Raw genomic sequence first — 21280 nt, forward strand, 5'->3', positions numbered from 1 at the left:
CAGTAACTATGTTCACTTGGCAGAAAAAAATGCAAGTTTTCGAATTGAGTATTTCAGAAACAAGGTTTGGGTGGCGCAGGTTGTAAGGAAGGAATGAACGTTTACACAAGTTCACAGATTAGTTTATCCGTCGGAGCTCAGCTATACAAACGAATTGCATAATTTCGCAGTATTCTTACCGTTTCATTCTATTGTTTCTACGATTTAGTTCCGCCCTCGCCTTACGCCCCCTCTGAATCTTCACCCTTAAACTTTTCGACTCTCAGGTATAACCCAACTTTGACAAAGAATTAATGAATTGTTCCAAGTGAAAATACTTTTGAGTCACTTGTTTCTCGTTTCCAGCAAACTCCGGCGGGTACACAGATAAGTTATCTCCCCTGCAGTTTCCGTCAGCAGTGAAAAGCCGCATGATTATTCAGCAGAGCTTGGAAAGTAATTCATACTTCTACTCGTGTTTATCTCGCAATTTACTTTTTTCAGCTTTAACAATTGATTTAAAAAGCTAGTCGATCTCCCATTACATCGTTTCACCGAATAATTAACAATCTCTTTTCGATTGGAACGGGATACATATTGAAATGAATTAGACGTGGTCCGAATTGGACTATATTTGAATTCAAATGAAATCGATATTCCTTGTTTTGTTTGTTTTGAAGCTTAATATTTTATCTTTGATCAAATATTGAATTCTATTCCGAAGGATGTGCTCGCTAGAATTACCGTGGGTGAAATACTTTTTCAGTGAGCCCAGTATCCCTATACTTCATACTTTACAAACAAATACTACACATTTGGTTAAAAAAACAAAAACAATAGATGTTTGTACCGTTCAAGATCGGAGACAAATTGTTTCTTCATATTCACAGCACAAGCAGTGTCGATACACGATTTTCCCCCGAAAAGCAAGTGACTGTTTCTCTGCGTGTTTAGCAAAAAGAAAAGAATCCTGATATCGCATTACCCAGGCTCTTCCACGGATGATAATAAAATCTGAAAGTGGCGGAGAAGCGGTGAACGGGTGTCTAGTTTTGTAACGTTTCATCCGTAGCTCAATGCAGAGGCGCTCTTAGGGACGGAGTAGATGGCGACGGTGATGTTGTGCAGTGCTCGGTCGGAATTTCAATAGAGCCAGAGCAGGAACCGGTTCGTCTTGACTGGGACGGAAGACAGGCGGCTGCTCGGGCGTTCGGGCGGGGCCCTCGCGCACATACGCGGGTCCGATCGCACGCACTCACGCACGCAAGTCGAGGCAAGGCCTGCGTCCACGTACGCACGACTCTTCACACCTCCGACTAATTAAAAGAACCATCCTCACACCCCGAGGGCTTCTCTTTTTCATCTTCCCTCGCGTCGCGTCCTTCCTTTCAGAGTTCTCGTCTGGGCGGGCGCCCGCGCCGAGTGCCGTGTACCTTGGGCCTGAAAAAGAGGTGGAGAACTCGGTCGTTCCCGGCCGTCGCGGCTCGGCTCTTCGTTGTTTATACCCCGAAGCGAACTTGCCACAATAAACCCGTGTGTAAACGTTTTTCTCCGAGAGGTCACACCCGCGTCCTGTCCCACCTCTACGCCTCGTCTCCACTTTCATTCAAGCCCGAGTCGCGGGGTCACCGCACTTGGAACGATACGACGCGTCCTCGACGATGAAGTTCAGCCGAACCACGCTCGCTAATCAGCGTTACCGAACCGCGTTGATCGAGTGTCCGGCGCACGGAAACGGACGAGTTATAATTGGGCCCGTCGCTGTAGGGCGACGCCGGCGTCCGGGCCCGACGACTAGACGACGGCAGGGTTGGGCTCGCTGATCAGCGATGTCTGCCGGAGATTATCGACACGCTCGCGCCTCCGCGCCCACGTTGGTTTCACGTTCGTTGGTCCCCGAGTCCCCGGTGCACGGGCCCCTTTTGTTGCCGTTGTTCGCGCTTGTTGTATGCGACGGGCTGTCTTTTCGAGTCCATTGAAACAACGACCTCGTTTAGTCGCACCGTTTTGTCAATGGAACGATTCGTGTCGATGATTCACGGATATTGGTGGTTGGGGTGAGGTATCGGCGTTGACGAAAGGACGGCTGATGTGGAATTTTTAAGGAGCATTGGTCACGAAAATTCCCACCATATTCGACGCTTTATCGCTATCCACGAATATCATTAGCTCACTGCGAAGCACTGCTGAATGGTATGCTAAATAGACACTCGAGGAGTAAATAACTAACCAAGGTGCAGGATTCGTCCGCGACAATTACGATTGTGAAAAAAAAAAAAAAATAAAGAAACGCGTCAACAATCAACCTTCGTCACGAAGCATTGAGCTTTTTCTTTCAACGTATTATAAATAATTGTTACATTAGACGAGTTCGTTCATCCAAAGCTCGTGTGAAATCGATTAATAAGTTCTCGATATTTAATCTCCTACGTTCTCATATCAAATACTTCCTCGGAAAAAATATATCATGCTAGGTATATCAAATCTCTCGAGTGATTCGTCTTTCACTCTTCTCGCCTCATCGCCGGTCTTGTCTCTGTCGTGCAACCGCCTTGAAAATTCTAACTACTCGAAGTATCGACGCGACGTAAGTCTGGTGCATACATCAAGCTAATGCAGCAGCAGGGGCGTTGATGCTGAGGCAGGGCTAACCGCGTTGATTGATTTAATTATCTTCAATTGTACCCGCCACCGGTGCGGACGAATCGGAATATCGATTTGTACCGGGCATAATGGTCGCTAATCGATCTTCATTGGAGTCGAGATGGACCGCGAGATATTCAATCACTCCGAGGAACGGTGCGACGGCTGACCGGGCGATCCATCAATGCGAGACACCGGGGCATGATCCCTCGCTCCCTCCCTCCCGCCCCCCTTTCTCCCAACATCGCCGCTCCGTCCCAGCTTCCCTCGCGCCGCGGCCTAAGTAGGTACACGGGGCCCAATAAACGACGCCGGGCCACGGACCACCCTGCGCAATAAACCAGTGTAGGTCTCGAACATCGAAGGGCCCGATGCTCCGCTCGCCTCATCCCGGGCCCGATGAACGCTGCCCGCGTGCACTGCACTCATACGTAATCGCGTGTACGCCGCACGGCGTACTTGGTACCTATACCTGATTAACATATCTTAATTGCAGGTGTTTCTCTCCCGGCCGGGTCGCTCGTATCCCTCCAGGGCCCGATCGCCGGGGCATTCCAGTCCGGAGTCCTTAAGCGGGGCCCTTCGATCGCGAGCCTTCGAACCGACGACGGGAGCCTGCAGGAGAAGCGGCTACCCGTAATTGGCCTCTTCGTCGTGATCGTCGTCCTCCTCATCCTCCTCGACGCTGCATCTTCCTTCGCTTTATTCCCTCCCTCCTCCCTTCGCCCACCTCCTCTCCCCCTGTCTCCTCGCCCTCGTTACGCTAACTTGTCATTGATCGCAGATACGCAGATAGTATCCGTTCCCAACTCTATATCCCTTGGTCGAGTTTATAACCTCCGACGTCTTTGCAGCATGCCGGCTGTATGTTCCATTGTACGTACATATTACGTATGTATACAGAGTTTCGAGAACTCGCCGAGTGACACACGCACGCGGGGCGCAACGAGCTGTAATGTTACTCATACTTTCCGGGGCTTGATTAATAACGGATCTTCGTGTAGTTCCGGCCCACGTACGTACGCCAATCTACAGGCTTCTGTCACGGCTGACCTTTACGCTCGATTCAATGCCGCGCGAATCACTCTTTGTCTTCGCGGTTGTATTATTCCTGCAGTATTACGATCCAACGGTACCTTGACATTCGACGCCTCTCCCGCTCTATACCGCGTGTAGTGTGATTTATACGCCGGGATCCGAGTCCTTTGGGCGTGATTTGTTACACGGCACGTAACCGTCCTCGGCGTTTATGCATTAGGATTTTTCGATTGAATTTTCAATATTTCAGGCCCACTTATTAGCCCGGTACCCACTCGCTGCATATTATCTCTGAACGTCGATGGTTACAATCGTGACGCTTCGGCAGGTGGGCGTTTGTATCACCACACCGCGAATCGCCCGCAGTTATATTACAGACCTTCGGGAATATCTCGTCCCGGGGCCCGAGCGCTGACCGATGGATTAATTACCGCGGGTAGACAGTTAACTCATTATACTTTGTAGAATGTACAAAACCGTCTGTATTGGTAATTGCTTTTTTCCACTCTTCGACAAGTGGTCCGTTCCCTCGCCCTCGTCTTCGTCCTCGTCCTCGTCCTCACCCAATTCCCCTTCGTTCCTCCCCCATCTCGTCCTCGGACTCCGGGATTTGTTTCACCACGTTAATACCGCGCGTTGTCCAAACACACGCGGCGCATATACGCAGGCCGTGGGCGCAACACGCAATTGCCACGTTTGCGGAGGAGGAGGAGGAAAACTGCCACGGATACTATTGACACGGCGGAACGTCCTAGCCAAACATCATCTGCGCGCGCTAAAAATCACTGGTACGTACCTGCATGCTACACGCATGCTGGCTTATATGTTGCACAGCATAGTACGGTATAACGTGCCCGGAATAAATGGAGACGTGCGCCGGCAACTCATCGCCGGCTCGAGCATCCCGGTCAAATATTCGTTCCGTCGAACTCTTGACATCGGCTTCCAGCCATACGAGTCCCCGTTTGTTCTTCACGGTCGATATAACGGTGCGATAATATTTAAGGTCGTATCGCCTCTTCGTCCCGATGACGCGAGGATTGAAATCTGGCAGATTTGCGGGACCGCGAACGAACGACACGGGTGATCGGATTCGGATCGAAGCCGTGAAAATTATGCGCGATGCAGGAGGCGACGAGAGTGGTCGGCGATTAAGAGTCCGCCGCTTCGGCTGCAGCGAGGAAGAGCGATATAAGTCCCAAAGGACGTCGGAGCTGGCGAGTAACGATTCCCGGCTGTCAAGAGCGAGGCGCTTAATTGCTGCTATCCATCACCGGATGCCCCACCGTAGCCGGTGCCTCCGGAACGCCGAGGACAAAGCGCTCGACGCTCGCGGCTGATCCTCGTATCCGCGACGGATGCGTCGCTCCGCGTTTTTTCGAGACAATTTTACTGCGTTTAGGAATTATTTTATCCAACGTTAAATCATTCGATCAGATTAATGATTATTCCTGGAACGATTTCGGGACCCGTCCGCAGTCCTATTGTCTGTCGGTCCCCGGGAATCCGAGGGCCCTCTACGACTTATGGGACATCGCGTCGCGGCCCTTTGTGTCCCTGCAGGAATTGCCCTGCCGCAGTTCGCTTCGATCCTTTATGCGCCTCCGCGATCTCCTTGCCTGCCGCTTGCTGCCTATCTTCCGCACGTTGTACGCGTCCTCGGGGCCAGATCTGGTTTATATTTTATAAATAGCACACGTAAGAAAGAGCTAAACGCTGCAGGTACCAACCCACACGCGCATATATCCGTCCGAGTCCCCCGCTTTCGATCCCGCTTTGTTGCAACCGTGACGGGGAATTACTTGCTTCACCTACACGTGATATTACTCGGAGTTGCTAGTTCAGGTGTGATAAAATATTCACAACTATTTTATCGGTATTTATTTACCTTACGTGTGGACCGCGTGCGAACGACCATTATAAGGCTTTTAATTGACTGGAGTTCCGCGCAACTCTTGGTGCGAGAAACGTGATTAGTTTTCAACCACGCCTCGGATAACCCAGCACGCGAGAAACGGCTTTCAAGAATATAAGAAAAATCGGATGGGTATAAAAATAAAAGATGAGACGGAGATGAGAGAAATGGGTTAACCGAGGTGTATTTGTGGGATAAGATAGTTTTTACCGCGCTGCTTATACACACCTATGTTTTATCTCACCTGCTCCAACCTCGTAACTGCTTTTCAAGATTGGGTTCCTAATGAAGCGGATAACCTGGCTAGGTACCGATTGACCTTTTCAAATGAATTAACCGATCGCAGGTGAAGCGAAGACTTTCTCACATCCCGATATCCCATCACTTGCGGACCTGCTGGAGGAAGGTGGGAGGAGTGAAATTTGGGACTCATCTCACGTGACGCTGTGCCATGTTTTCTTTACACCACCTCGACGCAGCAAGCGGGCCAGTTTTCCGCCTTCTGACAAGCAGACTCGCCACCCCGAGTCCATGCAGGCGCCACCGACATACCTGGACAGTTTTATGACCGATATGAAGAAACCTTAAATCTTTACGGTTCATAAACATATCAAACCAACTAACAGGATATACTGCACCCAGCGTCAATGCAGCTCACCTGACTTCCTTCTGCTGCAGCAGCTTGTGCACATTGTACAGAGTTTGACCCGAGAGACAGGAGTTTAGGGGCTATCAGCTGACACTCCGTGCGTTAGAGAATCAATTTTTCAATCTCTTATTATCACAATTGGAGAAATTAATAGGTATCCAGGATACTCCAAGATATAATGCATGTTAAATAACGAGGCATTGGTAGCAGAAACCTCTTAGACTAAGGAAAAATGTGACGATATTTTCATTTAAAGTTTAGGAGCTTCCGCAATCCTTGCGCGAAACAGTGAAGCCGTGCGCCAAAAGTGGCCAGATTTGTTGATTTGCTGGTCTGTTGTATGCATTATTCAACGGTGCGGTTGTTATTAGGCCATACTTCACTACCGATCATTTATGTAGAGAATTTGAAGCACAGCGTTTGGAAAAAAAATCTTGAATTAATGCAGACTCAACCGAGTGAGGATAGTTTTAGTGTATTTGTTACATATAGAGATGGACGGGAATGACAAAACATCCTACGCTGTTTCTGTCCCGACAAAGATTGATGCAAAGATCCTGCAGACAGATCAAGAGTCACGATTTGTAGCAAGAAAAGTTAATATCCAAGTCTGTGTATTTAGAGACCTGCTTGATACCTCATACCTACTATCGATAGTGAAAAAGCGAATCTCATACCTGCGATCGTCGTATCAAGTATTGGTTCTTGGAATTTTCGGACGACCCGCAGCTCTCTTTGCTACGCGTCGAACTCAGGCGCAAAAGCAATAGCTAGAAAAATAATTAGAGTAACTGTACAGCGTACAACGGCATTTCTCGGTACCGAGATATATCACACCGTGTCACGGCTGCAAGTTTTCTTGGTACATTGATTTCGCATAAATGAGCAATTCGTTGATTGAATTCATCTGCAACTTTTGGATTAAATTGGAGAAAGATTCGTATGATTGCGCCCAAATGAAATGTGACGTATCTCATCTTCCTTGCCTCAACTTCCGTTTGCATTGGAACGCTGATTGCTCTCTGCCGCGGCTCAACGTTCAAGCCGGTGATGCGGAGTCACAATTACAAACCTTTTAACTCCACTAATCTCAGCGCGGCAGTTCGATGCGGCGAAGCAAAAATTCTTACACGCATTTCAATGTAAATATGCGGTGACAAGAGCCGCTTCAACACCTGACCGAAAAGTCCTCAACGTTAAAGCTTTGCCTACGCATCACCGTCAATTTCCTGCCGATGCCGCGATGCTGCCAGCCGGTGACAGTATAACGCTATCCGTGATGTAAGGCGCAATTTAAAAAAGAATGAAATTTTCGTAAACCGGAGGCAAGGGATCGGATTTCGGAGTGGCTATTGATTTTATGTCCCAGCGTGCTGGCTCGCCCCTGAGTAACATGTCCTCTGAAAGGCCTGACTTACGACCGTCTGACACCGGGATCCGATTGGCTGCAAGCGGGGCGACGAGGCGTCAGTGTCAACCACTAATTGCCCGTGAGGGCCAGCGAGTCTTGAAGAAGATATAGTTGATGGGTCTCATAAAAGGGCCCACATCCTCTATTATATGGCTGTCTCTGCTTAGGACTCACCTATGTAAAACAGCAGCGGGACTCAGCCAGCTGAAAAGTTTACGAGGCGTCTAACCGCGTCCTTACGCTATACGGCACTGTGCAGCTAGCCAGTAATTCAAAATAGGCCTTTGGACATGCCTCGTATAACAATGTTCGGCCTCATAAAACCTCAGCTATATGTACGCATCGTGCCTGGCCGGGGTTTTTAAAAAAATACTGGCTCGTTAAAAAATGAATCGTCCAAATGACAATGAGTACAACCTGCTGGAGATTCCTTTCAGGCTGCACGCTCGGACCCATCCTGCAGTACTTTGTATTCTCAATCGTATACATTTCATGGCTACTATAAGAGGAAATTTACTCCACGGAGTTTTTGTTTACGCGAAGTGGCCTCAATGCGCGGTACTTATTGGCTTCGGCGGTAATAATTGTCAAACATTTCATCTTTATGCGTGGGTGCTAATTGAAAGTGGAAATATGTACTTGTGCTTGGAACACAGGCGCCGCCGGTGTATTCTGACTCGTAGTCATATGTATTTACTTTAGCTGTGACGTGTAACATTCTGCATTCGTGACGGGGAGACTTTAAATTTTTTCATGACTAATTGTTGACATACTAATGAATGCGGTATGGATTCATCTAGCACTGAAATATCGTGGCAGTGAATAACACATGTTATCGTTATAAGATTGCGTAATTCAATTGCAATGTTATCGGTTCAAATTTGAGGTGTTGAAAAACATCAGTACAGTTGGCAAGCGTATCATTTAAAGAAATTTTTTTATTTATACCATCGCGAAATACGTGCAATGTCTAATTTTTACTAATAATTGAGCTAATCGAAGGGGCAAATAGGAAGTAGGAGCTGTTGATTCGTGGTCCCAAACCTTTTTGAACCCTGTTTATACCTGGGTCAATTATGCAAGCCTATAGGATAGGAAACTACTATTTTCAGTAACGTATTCGTCTTAACTAAGTGAGTTTTGCAATGTTCAATGTGATGTGCCTTTATGTGTATACATACTGCGGGTTTATAGTACGGTGCTCAAGAGAGTTAACATGAGGAAATTTTGTACCTGCGTATCTCTCGGGAGTATTTTTGTTCCAGCAGTTCATAGAGGACCCGTGGAAAAAATGATGGCATCGTTGCTCGGCAAGCAGTTTTTGGCAATTTTTACGCCGAAATTATACGCCGGTATCCGACGATTTTTGTTGACGCTTCACGTTGTCCGAGATCAGATTGATGGTAAATAAAAAATAATAAAAAAAAAATCAGCCCGAACGCCCTCTCGATCGAACCTCCGTAACGACTACGTCATGAATCTCGAGCAGCGCTATATGTAAGAACTTATATTATGCGGTGCAAATTTATGTCCGAGTTTGCCGGGTGTCTAAGTGCATATAAGCGTGCGATAGGCATTATTTATTTGTCACTAAAAGCCGAGTGTCTGCAGTTAAGAGAGAAAGCTTTCGGTTCCGTGGTGGTAGTAACTTAAAAACTTATCCTTTTTCTTGTGTTAGTCTCCGACAACCGATGAGTGGTCGGAAAACTACAGTTTGAAGTACTGTAGAGCTCTCAGTTCCGTTCGTAACACCTCGCCAACTCCACGTGCGAAAATCTCCACCAGTTGACGGGTTCGATATTTCGTTGAAGTTTTCGCCAAATCAACCATGAGCACGAGTATCAATTTTTGACCGTCAGGAAAAATGGATACACGGTGTAATATTTCGTAAGCTCCAAGTGCATCGTGACAAATGAAATATTTTTATCGCAGACTCAGTTACGCGATGCTAAAGTCAAGCCGCATACATAATATGCGCTGGTTATAAATAATCCGTGAAGGATCAACTTTCAGTAGAGTCTGGCGTAGCTGGAGCGTTTCCCTTCAACCTGCACCGCCTGTCTCATGACATATATATAATATACATATATATAAATTCATGAGAAAATTTTCAAAACATCTCGCGTTGCACGGTTCCATTAGCATCGACACGTCGGCATGATGAAGTAGACGAAAGCTCTGACAAAATTTCCGCGACAAGTTCTGGCTGGCTGGACCTCATCCTCCGGCTGTGCATCGAGCCGATTTACTTGTTATTTCAGATACTGTCGCGTGCCTGTCGCGTATCAATAAGACCTCGCTCGCATGAATGAGCGAATGACGCGCACGTGAATCGCCTTCGGATTGAGTCCGGCGTGGTTCGACCGACTTAAGGTGAGCCGACGACACGCCGTGCCGGCTCTTTGGTACATTTCACTAGAGATTCGGTAGGGGACCTCGTTAAACGGTGGCACCGGACCCGTGTACCAACTTGCGTATGACACACACCCAAACATGGATTCCAGCCGTCCTCTCCCGTGTAGAACACGGAGACCGTAGCGGCGGCAGCGACGACGGTTGCGCAAAAAAAAAAAGTAACGTCGCCTGACGTGGGTTAATTATTGCGGTTGAATCAGCTGTCGATAAAGCCGATCGCAATCTGGTAATTTACGAACGGCGTGAGCCAGATCAGCGACCCCCCTTTCAGACATCGCGAAGCGTTCACCGTAGGAACGTTTATTCAGTTTCCCTCCTCGCGGTTCCCGCTTGGCTCACCTTGCCTCGTCTTATCTCACCTCGTCTCTCGCCCCTCGCCCTGTTCGATCCCTCCAACATTCCGGACCTTCACCGATGCCCGCGGAAGGACAGAAGCTGGCGGGGGAAGAGCGTAATTGGCGTTTAATTGAAGCTGGATGCTAATGAACAAAGCATTCGAATGGGAGATGGAAGTCTATCCGCCGAGTCGCAAGTTCGCCCGGTGCGTACAGCCATTATATTGCCAATTTTGGTAATTACTTCGATGGCCGGGAGGAGAATGAACGCGTCGAGAAATCGTTTGACTCTGTTTTTCGGTATCTAGCTGCCGGAGCTGTTGCCAACCGGTCGTGATCCGAGAGGATGCGGCTGTAACGAGGCAGGAAATTGGAGCGATATTAAAAATGGTGAGCAGTAATGACCTAGGTTAATGGCTTCCATACGAGATGATAGGGAACCGCGTTTTGAGTCTAAGCTCAAGCCGTCGCGCCATGTGGTTCGGATAAATATTATATCTAGCCACGTTACGTACGATCCGCGAAACGTATCTGCTACTTGTTGAACCAGCTCTGGCTCGAGTCATCTTTTGAATCAGTGCCTCTTTAATGGGGATATACCGCCCGCTTATGAGCCCGGCTTGTTCGCAACCGAGTATACCTGTGTACATGTGCGCATATAACGGTTAATGTTACTTTATGACGCGTACATAATACACCGAGTCGACACCCTTTCCCTTCTCGTCATCGTTTAAATAGATGAAGCTGTGGTGGGAAATAACGAGCCTGATATAACTTGGCACCCTGGCCATACCGCCGCCGCGGAATTAATCCCCCATGGGAAATCTCTGTATTAATTCGCAAAACTCCGTTCTTCCTCCTTACAGCTTCCTTCTATAGTCTTCTCTCGGACCTGAAAGGTAGCGTGGATATTTGACTCCGTAATTTCATCCACATGTTTCGAATACACCGTCCAGTGGACGGCATGCAGGCGGCTGATGAACCGGGAACAAGAGATCGAATGAACAGTTTTGACCTACAGTATTATCCCTGATTGGATGGCTTGAGGCTGCTTATCGTTCGAAGAGAGATTGCGAAAATTAGAGGTTGTAAAATGAAAAAATGCTCCTTTTTTTTAAAGCAACGACTGTAAAGCCGCACATCGTGTGCCGAAGGTTTACTAGGTGGCTGACTGTTTGTACGGATGCTGCACGCTGCAGTTTGAGTGATTTCGAGCAGAGTATATCGCGTGTCCTAATGGCATAGGGACGTTTGCGTCCTTATACGACCTTCTACCACGCGTAAAGGTAGAATGGTACGTTGTGTGTTTTCGTTTGTATTTACGCGAAAAGCATTAGAATACGTTCAAGAGCGTTAAAATAGGAAAACGGAGGAATTAACGGTAAAAGGTTGCAAGTACTGTTGGTTATGCCCTTTCATTAGGAACTTTATGAAAAATAATCACATCGACTAATGGTGTGAGGTCACAGTAGCCCGCATACGACCTTATACCACGTCTAATGGTAGAAGGGCAGATATGTAAATTTTTTTCTTTCACAAGAATAAAATTTTCAACCAATGGTGAGAGTTTTTAACTACCAGTTGTTACGCCTTTGTACTGTTACGTTTAATCCAATTTTTCGAGAAAACAAGAAATAATTTCAATTCTTCCCGGAGTCGAGAAATCTTTATGTTTCGAAAGATTTTACGTCGTTCACGAGATAAATAAAAATAATAATAAAAATGTATTTTGGTGCTGAAGGAGCGTATCCAACAGACATAAAGCCTTTTACCTTGATTTAATTCCTCGGATAATATTAATCTAGATATGCGTTTTGAGTGCTTTTGTAGCAAATGACGGTGAAAAAAAATTATACGTCGCATTATATCCAAATTCGCCTTTTTGACCCACAGTTCCTTACACCATCAAGCACGCGACATGTATATGCATTTACCTACTCATACTATTTTCGGTTTCCGTTATCCACGTGGGAACGCATGCGCCTACAAGGACCTGGAGCCATCGAGGTCCTGGTGGAGCCCATTTATGTTCAGCTAGTGGGTAATTCAGGTCCGACGCTTCTTGTTTGTCACCAATTTCACGGCATTGAATTCCTGATGATACCGGGGAGGTGAATTTGCGTGGGCGTTAGCGACGATCGATGGGAGGAAAATTACGTCAGTTTTGGAATTATCTTACTGTCAGAGCGATCTGTAATCAATGCTGAGAGTGAAAATAGAAGCAGCTATAGATCAGCCATAAGGCCTGAGGATCAATTTTCAACATATAAAAATACAAATGAGAAAAGTTTTACGTCGAAATCCAGTGTGGCGGAATCAGTGCTGATGGCATTTATTCGTGTATTTCTCTTCTTCTCAGTTTTTTTTTTTTTTTTATTCTCGAAAAGAAGAGCCAAAGAAAGAGAAACGTGCAAGAAAAAAAAAATTTTTTTTTAGCGAAACATTTTACGATCTCTTTTCTCCCGGGGAAAACTTTATATCCCTAATTCTGTTTGGAAGTAAAGACGTTACAAAGAGATAAAAGTGTTCCCTGTTTCATAAAACCAGAAACAAAGTGATCCGTTACGACTTTGGAACATTCCACGAGTGGTTCTCGCCTAAATTCCGAACATCTCGAGCTTTTAATTCCTCGTGAAAGTAAGCCGGAGACTCTTTACATTTCCCGTGCCGCCTTGAGCGGTACATTAAGCAGCCGATACGCGGCTATATAATGGTTCACATTATTTCCGACATTGGCGGAAAATTACTCTATGTCTTTTTTCGCGCCGGATTGCGTGTCTCTCACTGTCAGCGATGAAAGGACACACATACATTCACGTGAGGGTAAAATCTAGATCACGACGTTCGTGGAAAAGTGAAAGACACGGTATTTCAGCTGCAGGCAATAGCTATTCAGCATCGCCAACCTCGGCGAAAGTCGTAGAACAACGTAACTTGCGTGTGAGTCGAATGACTTCCGGAATCTCGTTATGAACGAAAATTTCGTAGATAATTACATTATTGTGTCGTTTTAAAGCCGTTCGATTGGTAGCGCAGCGGGGTCCTCAGGCATGCTACGCGCCATAAATTCTTAATGGGATGGAATCTGCAACCCGGGTCTAGGTCAGTCCGAAGGAAATTGCACTGAAAAAAGGCCAGTAGAGATGAAAATACCAGGTTTATACCAGCAGTCGCCAAGAAGTAATCTGCGTTAAACTGCATCCGAGCTCGTAAATCGTTGGAGCCCGGATAACTCATTAAACCCTTGACCCTTTCCTATTGGATTTCTTGCGTCCGACAAACGCCATTAAAATTAAAACCTTCGAATCGATATTTATAAGTAGTACAGCTACTGCCGAAACGTCGACGTTGCGGAGTCTTCGTTTGCAAAAAATTCACGATCCTGCAACACGGGAGAGAAAACAGCCTTCCAGCTACCATGGATTGTAAACTTGTTGCGCCTCGAGTAGGTATTTCGTGTGAGTTGTATAATATGCGCAGCTGCAGGCAGGCGGGAAGGCGGGCAGGTAGGCACACAGCGTGGTTCTGAATTTATCTTGGCCGATCCTTTCATCTGGGACAGCCATAATTCCATGTGGTTCTAGCTTATTACAAGTCATACGCGACCCGGCGATGCCTTGCGCACATCGCGTGGTATGCGTGCATACCTCTGCAGGTACACTCGTGTATTCGTGCACAGCGCCGCGTTTGCGCTCTCTCACAATACACTTATAATATGCCTGTCCGTACTCAAACGTGTATTTAGATACGTAAGTACCGGGGGAACGGTGGGCGCACGGTGCTTCAACCGCGAGTGAAACTCACGGGGGACTGACGGGTTCTGGGACCGGAGTCTGGTGTCACGGTCGAGACAAACGTGGCCGCCTCGAGCTGGCTCTTGTCGTAACGTTGAGATTTGGCGGCCTTTCGGACGCGGACTGAACCGTTCTCTGCGGTGAAATCTAGCTGACGGGTGGTGACGGGTCATGGTCGGGTCACGGACAGGTTCCCGCCGCGGAAACTCCCCTGCTTCGTAATTTCTTACAGTTTTACCAACTCAGCAACGAGGCGCTCTTTTAAAGAGTTACCAAAAACTTTGCACAACCATCATCCCCGAAAAGTTTCTAAAATTTTTTTCTTCTCTCCCTCAAGTTTCTACTGTCAGAAAAGTTTCTGTATATTTCCCTGAACACTCTGCGAGAGTTATATCAAATGATCTAATCAATGAGGACAAGGCTGGAGGTCGCCGAGGAAATGGAAGCCGGCGAGGCGTGTTAGGTGCGTGTGAAATGCAGACCATGTGTTCAGTTTCCGCTGAATTTGCTGAAATTTTCACGGAGTATAACGTTTCATCCATGGCGGCATCTGTTGGCCAATCTGTCAGTTTTGGAACCGTCCTTTCTACTGATTGAAATTACTCGTGATTAAGCTTGTTTGGCATTTGACAATCGGTCAGCGAAGTCCTCGATGTGTAACGCCGGAGGAAATCAATCGGACAGTTAAAGTTGGGTTCAGTTGCTCCGTATTATTTATTACCTATCATTAGCTATGCCGGTGTTCGGGTTGGTTTTCGGGGTTACCGTTGATGGATACCAATAAAGTATATGCATGAATTAGTAATTTGGTAAAGTATCAGCTAATTAATTGAGCCATTTCATTTGTTGGGTAGAATTCTTGAGCTCGTTTTTTCACTCGGCTATTATCGTATCCTAATCGAAGCGAGGGTGGCACGCAACGCGTCGAGGGTCACAACCACCTCTGCACCGGTTGACGGTAGAAAAATATTCGACGTGTAATAATGGCCTCTACAGGTATTTGGTAATTACGAGTCTCGCCGTGACAACAGCGGTGTCACCGCGTGGCTAGACGTGTTTTTGTCAACGGCATTCCACCAGGAGTCCGGCCATCCCGGCTCCGTAGCGTTAGGAAATATATCGTCCGGCCAAAGCCAGAAGTCAGGATTGCCAGTCCTCGGCAAAGAAGACTGCCTTGGGCCTTGCGTGATGCGACGGTATTAGACAGGCCGTCCCGGCTCTTCGTTTCGTTTTTCCTCATTTCTTAGGGTAAGCCCACACCGGAAAGACTCTTCTCCACGCTCGGAGAAAAGGAGAAAAGCTTCTTCGATTCAACCGACACTTTTTCCACTTCTCGGCGGAGTGAATTATTTCGCAACCGCGTTATCGGTAACTTGTAAACACTTTCCCGGTTCAATCAATATCTTTTTTTGGTTTGTTGGCTTTATCGAAAAAAGTTAACCTCTTGAACGATTTTTTTTCGAGACTATCAAACTTTTACTCGGAGTGTGTATCGCCAGGTGGTGTTGAATGAAAACGATCTACGTTGAAATTCCGGAGAATTGTGAATTTATTTAAAAGTTTGGTCGTTAACTCTGCATGCGGCGCGACTCTTTGGTCGGACTCGCAGGGGTATTCAGCCACGCAGGTGGGTGCCGATTTGGCGGTCCGAACCTGCGTACCGACACGCAAGGATCGTCCGGCTCTGGTAAGTGGAACTGCTGAAACTAGGGCTTCGGATTATACACAATCTTTTGTCCGAAGAATCTTTGAGTCGCCTTGAAATGTCGAAATTTTTTGACTTTCCCTGCGTCACAACGCCGTTTCCATAACTCGAGGGTGGGTTCAAAAGGGAAACTTTCCGTTACTTTCACCTATGTTCAGAACTATTACAATAACGGTGAATTAATCAGAGACGGATCCTGTGAATGGAATAAGGTAATTGGAATGATAAAATATGAGAGGCCTTCGAAGTTTGGGTCGAAAATCCACACTGACGTACAAAAGAAGTTATGCATGCCATCGAGGGTTTGGTAAGTGGTTTCCTATTCATTGGGCAACTGGTTTCTCTAGCTCAAAAAAGTCCTCGTCAATAATGCAATAAAATTTCATTTGGGATGACCGAAAACCTTTGTTCCGTGTCCTTGTTCGCGATGCCATTAAGGTATAATTTTAGTAAGTGCATCACGGACGAGACCTTCGTAGGTTCTAGTTTCGTCCGTGTTAGTATATATCGGAGTATTGACAACTCAAGCGAACGACGCCGATCTTACGAACGACCGGCACGGCACGGTGGGCGATGAGACGAGTAATAACGATGATAATGGCCTTTGCAGCACTCTATCTACGGCTTCTTTTGTCCTCAAAGATGCATTTTACGTGCTAGGCGTATGGGCATACCTGCAGCAGCCGCATATACGCGTGAGGCACGAGTCACATATTCCTTCATGCAACCGACGCGACGTGAAGGAATTACAGAGCAGAGTGTAGACGCGTAGGCACGTACCGCGACAGATCCGATTCTCCTATATCTCTTATTTACAAACGTATTGTCTCAATTCCATAACAAGCCGGGATGCCAGACTTAAGAACAATCGGCAAGGCCGCTTGCACATTCAATTCCTGAGTTGCATTTCCGTCTTCCTCGCTTCGTTTTTGGATACCGGTTGTGGAATAAAGGAAACGGTGCGTGCAGATATGCATGCACGTAACCACGTACGCGGAAAATGAATCGCAAATTGAAAACAAATGGAGGCGAAGATAAGATCAGCAGAGAAGAATCATTGGTCAATCATCATCGTGTGCTGCTTAAACCTGTTGCCGTGGCTTGTCAGGAATCGCTTAAGTTACCGAAAGAATTTTTCCCGTTATAAATTGTACCCACTGAAGATGTTTCTTTGTCTGGCTATAGTTTCGCGGCTGATGAAAAATTGAAAAATTTGCCACTGAAGCGATAATAGACGATTTTAATTGGATTCTCGGAGAAACAAATCGGCTGACTTGGCTACCTTCTCAAGCCGCACGCAAAGTCGCGCGATCCCATTCGACATGGATAATAATTCATTTTTACTTTTATCGTTGCGTCACGTGGATAAATCAAACATCTCCACCTGACTTTACGAAGCTCAGGAGCGGGTGGGGCGGCCCAAAAGGAGGGAGTTGGGTCAGGGAGACCCACCGTGGCGCAGGAGGCCAATGAATTCGATTATTTTCGATTTGATTTACGATATTGGAGGGTTTCTCAATGAATCGTTAACGATATTGTCATTACGCTTCAGGCACGTTCGAGGTGTGTTCGAATCTGATATTCTCTGCCTCTGCAGATCGTGAATACGTGTAGCCATTTCAAACACTCAACTTTGATATTACGCTACTTGCACGTCACGCCTGTTTTTAGCGGGTCTAATTGCTAAAAGACTTTCTTATTTTACAGAGTTTTCATCGTTGGTAAACTAAATGGTCTGCAACATTTGAAGAACTCAATTTTTCGATAATTTTCCTGCATCGGAAGCTTCAACGCCGTCGAACATGTTTCCAAACGAACCAACCCACAGACATTTAATTGCAGTTGGTAAATCGGTAAGTGGAAATCGAGGTGAGAAAAAAAGCAAAATTAGAAATTATAATTGATTAATTCTACTCGTATTCACTCTATTTTATCGGTCACTTGTGTCATTCGCCAAATTACGGGTATAGAATTGTTGACCTCGATACAGATTAGATCAGAGTTTGTTTTTGTGCTTCGGATGGAACAGATTGGTATTTGGTGGCAAATTAATATGAAACCGGGACACGTTCCTCACTACATTTACGCCTCCCTGACTACCGGGGGTTGATGCCCAGGTAATTTAATATCCGGTCCAGTGGAGCGTCACCTGTTAGTTACCTGATTCCACCTGAAAATAGCATCGTCGATCCTCTGGATTCACTCGGCTGTTCCACACGTCTGTGTCGCTATGGTGAGTTCTACAATGACAAAAGAGCAATTTCATGTGTTCGAGAAAGAATATTGACCAATGAACTGCGAGGTCGCAATGGGGAAGAATTTGGATGATTTTAGTTGAAAATTGGCTTATTGAATAATACTATGGAACCGCTGCAGATTCTGAATTCAATATCGAATATTATGGAGTTCAGAATCGGAGATCTACGTAAATTTGTGTTATGAGAAAGCTTCTACATTTTTGGTTTTCGGTAGGAGGAGGAAAATGTAAACTTCTGAAAGCCTATCCAGATGAAAGTTTAGTACGTAAATATAGTCGGGAGTTGTTTTGTGCGAGGATTACTGCGAAGCCTGTTAAAATACTCAAATAAATGAAACTGTACGATGCACAGTGAGCTAAGCCAGTCGAAATATTGTACAAATCGAAAGTGATTCGAATAATGAAACAAAACTATCGGCTGATACGTAAAAGCAAGGTAAATGTCGGAGCGGATACCGAACCAGAAATCTGAGAAATACGAGAAATGAATTAAATAAAATTTATTCATCTATATTTCTATGATGTAAAAAATTTAAGCTATGGCTTCTCGAGACACTTTCATTAAGAAAGAAAAAAAAAAAAAAAACGCTTTCAAATCATGTCCGCGGTATCATCGAACTATCACCAGTCCGTACTCTCATTACAGAATTATGCGATAACTCAAAAGAACATCTAAAGATTTTTAGGCGTTTGATCTGAATTTGATTAGAAACTGCGAAAAGTTCGTCAAAGTGGGGCGTAAGAAGCGTCGGGCGAAATAATTAAACGACAAGTAGGTACCTCACCGTTTCCCAAGAGAATGATAAAGCGAGTACCGACCTTTGGGTTGCTTTTTGTACCTGAATGAATCCTCCGGCACGATTCAAAGGCGAAATCAGGGACGAAGAAGTTTAAGAGAGACAGTATGTACTGTTCTCTCATTATACTCGCATACTCAAGCAGCCATAGAGGTATGGCGGTGGAAAATTGTTCCTCTATGTCAGAATCATGAATTTTAAGGTTTCGCGGAGTGCAAACCTCGCCGATATTACGTACATCCTCACATGCACGGGCATAACTGATGGTATAGACGTATTCAGAGCATGCCCAATAAAAAATGGGCCTCATAACTTATTCGTATGCCGTTGGAAAATTGCAATTTTCCCAGCTGATTGTGAGCATGTACATCATCGTTATACCCACCCGCGTCTCGGCTGCAATACACCTATCATCGTCAGTGATAGATGGACGGAACATGGAGGGCCCCCGGCCAAGGAAATTATCGAATTCTTTGAAAACTTGCCCACTTATGTCTTCCGATTCGGCGCCTGGCGCAGCTTCGGTACTTTCCGCCCCCGTTGATAAATGCGGCTTCTGGCGCTATTATTTTTCGATTCCGAATTCCGATCGCTGATTCCACACGCCTCAAATCGTAATCTCAAATTTTATACCACCGCAGTATCCGACATCTGGGAGTAGCATTTCTTTTTTCTTTCATACTTCGCTTCACCTGATTTTTTCCTCTTTATCTGTTATATACGAGAAGAAAATAAAAATAAAAATCGTGGAAAAGGCTATGTCAGATTTAGAGGAAGACGGACCAAATAGCGCCAGAGACCAGCCGTGGTTATGAATGCACGCAGAAGGGCGGACACGCCGGATCGTCACGTCCCGGGATTATAGAAAAAAGCTTTTAGGATAAGCCACCCGACCGTCCGTCCGTTCGTACGTCGGCCGTTCGTCCGTTCATCCGTCTATTCGTCTGAAGTGTGTTCCTATACACACTCCCCTTTGTGGCGCCGGACGGATTCGGAAATTCTAGACTATATAACCTCGTTAGCCAGAAGTTATAACGTGGGTATACCTGAGATGTAAGGCGTTCGTTGGGAGAAGCCAAAATGAACCAGATATACGTCTCGCGCATATCGTGACTTCGAGTGGTGCTTCACTATTTGCAAAGTACGAAAATTCGTCGATCGGATCAATTGTTTAATTGAAATTTATCAAGTAAACTATTTACAGCTTTCGGCTGCGCAACTTTAAAAAGTGTCACATTGCAAGCTTTGAAATACTTACAATTTTATTAAATTTAAATAAGAAGTATGGGAGTGAATATCATTATCAATTACACAATCAAAAAAAACTGCAAATAAGTTCTTGCGTTCATACTTGTGACCTGAAAATTATTTACTTCAGTCGAATTTTCAACCAGCGAAAAAATGCGACCGTTTCAGCAAGAACAGAAATTTCGTATCCTGACTCGATCATGTTCTCCGGGTGAACGTGTTGAATGTTTAGGACTTTTTCCACACGTGCTGAGTGGGTTTTTATACTGTCTAAAAATAATTCACATACTTTTTTGTGAATTTCTCACAGTACTTGGAAAATTCCTTACTTTTCATAAAATTGTAGACGGCAGAGGGGCGTCTCGTTAAATTAGTTAAAAGATATTCAGAAAATTGCGAAATGATAGCGGGGCGTAAAGCGTCGAAAGAGAAGCTGGTGAAAAAGAGCTGGCATATCCATTAAGGAAAGAAAAGTAATTTCTTTGGCGGCGGCAAGGCAAGCAATCGCAGTATTGGATGTGAGATAAGGTGCAGCAGGCTGCTCTTCGGTGGGGTAAAATTAGTTTCTCCCCTCGGTTCCGAGGCCTTTTTCAATTTGAAATTTAGCTTTTTGTCACGTGACTCGGGAGAGTAAGGGGTAATCGCAGTATTTCAAGACCGCGTGATCGCGTCGACGGGGTTCCAGGATTCTCGGTCGGTGTCGCAGGTCTGCGCGTCGAGGAGGACATACCTAAAGAGAAGAACCTCGAGATGGTCGAAAGAGGAGCGGAGGCTCGAGAGTTGGCAACGGCTACCTGAAACGCGGCCGCGTTTGTGTGACAGTGACACATATCGGCTGTAGCGTCAGACAATGCATCCTTCTTGGACACCTTAATTACGCGGCGGCAGCGGCGGCGGCTTCTTTCCTTCTTTCCTCTCTAAGGACCCCGCACGTTTTGCCTGCCCTCCTTCGAGACGATGGACGCACGGCTGACTGCGTCGGCTGCTCACCGGACATCAGCCAACTCACCGGCCGAGTTTGGAATGCCTGGCAGAGAATGCGAGTTAAATTCGCAGGTGCCGGTCGGATGGGAACTTAACCGATACCGCCGCCG

General features: G+C 46.1%; 1 long non-coding RNA gene across 1 annotated transcript in view; it reads left to right on the forward strand.

Annotated features, from left to right (window-relative positions):
- LOC124180021 overlaps positions 1–18111 on the forward strand; it is a 63954-nt gene extending 45843 nt beyond the window's left edge. Inside the window, exons 2-3 of the long non-coding RNA XR_006870187.1 lie at positions 17592–17737; positions 17914–18111. This is a non-coding gene — a long non-coding RNA (uncharacterized LOC124180021). The remainder of the gene's footprint in view (positions 1–17591; positions 17738–17913) is intronic.
- The last annotated feature ends 3169 nt before the right edge of the window (positions 18112–21280 follow it).

Source organism: Neodiprion fabricii, chromosome 4, assembly GCF_021155785.1.
Source record: "Neodiprion fabricii isolate iyNeoFabr1 chromosome 4, iyNeoFabr1.1, whole genome shotgun sequence".
Taxonomy (NCBI): Eukaryota; Metazoa; Arthropoda; class Insecta; order Hymenoptera; family Diprionidae; genus Neodiprion; species Neodiprion fabricii.